Source organism: Aplysia californica, unplaced genomic scaffold (assembly GCF_000002075.1).
Source record: "Aplysia californica isolate F4 #8 unplaced genomic scaffold, AplCal3.0 scaffold00825, whole genome shotgun sequence".
In the NCBI taxonomy this organism is placed as follows: Eukaryota; Metazoa; Mollusca; class Gastropoda; order Aplysiida; family Aplysiidae; genus Aplysia; species Aplysia californica.
The window spans coordinates 82,845-84,264 of NW_004798095.1; positions in this window are offsets into that span (position 1 = coordinate 82,845).

The window sequence follows — 1,420 nt, forward strand, 5'->3', positions numbered from 1 at the left end:
CATTGTATTCCATTACGTTTGCCTCTGGTGGCTTTTTTCATGACCCAGTCAATTGCCAGTATGAAGAGAAAAGATGAGAGCAAGCATCCTTGTCGCACTCCTGCCTGTACCTGGAATGGTTCTGAGAGTTGTCCTTCGTGGAAGACTTGGCAGTTTGTTCCATCATAGGTGGCCTTCACAAGCTTGACGGTTTTCTCAGGTATTCCAAAATGCTGCATGAGTTTCCACAGAGTTTCCCTGTCCACGCTGTCAAACGCCTTTTCATAGTCAATGAAGTTGACCACGAGTGGTGAATTCCATTCAAGCGATTGCTCAACAATGATACGTAGAGTAGCGATCTGGTCCACACATGATCGGTTTTTGCGGAATCCTGCCTGGTTTCCTCGAAGCTTCCCATCTGTTGCCAGCTTGATTCTCTCCAGGAGTATCCCGTTGAAGACTTTCCCTGGTATGGACAGGAATGTTATGCCTCTGTAGTTGTTACAATTGCTGAGGTCTCCTTTCTTTGGCAGCTTGATTAGGTGGCCTTCCTTCCAGTCTGATGGTAATTCCTCCTTTTGCCAAACTTTTTCAAATAGAGCATAGAGAATTTCCACTAACGTATCTTTATCTGCCTTAAGGGCTTCCGGTGGTATATGGTCGGGACCAGCTGCCTTGTGGGACTTCAGTGTTTTTATAGCGGCTGCAATTTCCTCTCTTGAAGGTGGTTCCGTAACTATTTGGAGGTCATTTCTGGCTGGAAGAATTTCTGACTAATCCCATTTTCTGCGTGACGGAGATTTATGGTATTTTATAAATTAAAATTTATGAAGAAAAGTTTTTTTTAATCTGGCCTCAATTGTTGTGGAAAAATATGATTAGGTTAAGACAAATTGATACTAACTGCTGTGCAAAGTATGGATGACATTGTTCACTGGTTAAAGAGACTTGAGGATAAGTTGCGCCACGAATTTTTGACAGCACTATAATTGCTTTGTCCTGTGCATGGCATTTGCACAAAACAGATATGATATATAGGCCCTATGAGACAAAACTAGGTTTGTCTCTTGTCTCTACCAGTCTACCACAAGTCAAGACGGCAGTTGGTGCTATTTAACAGAAGACATTAAAAAGCCATTAAACTTATACCGCCAGCTCTATTGTAATGACTTAATTGTTACATTTGCTGACATGTAAGCTAAATTTGGGAACAGTGATGGTGGATGTTATTTTCTTTTCTGGGGTTAAAATATTTTTGTTAAGGTTCAACAAAGTTTGTAATCCAATCAGACTTAAAAAGCTATTCTAACGTGGCTAGGTTTTTGAGCATTTTTCGCTCTTTCTTTCCATCCCTCATCCTCCTGACCACTACCTTCCTTCTCTCTCTCTATCTCTCTCTCTCTCTCTCTCTCTCTCTCTCTCTCTCTCTCTCTCTCTCTCT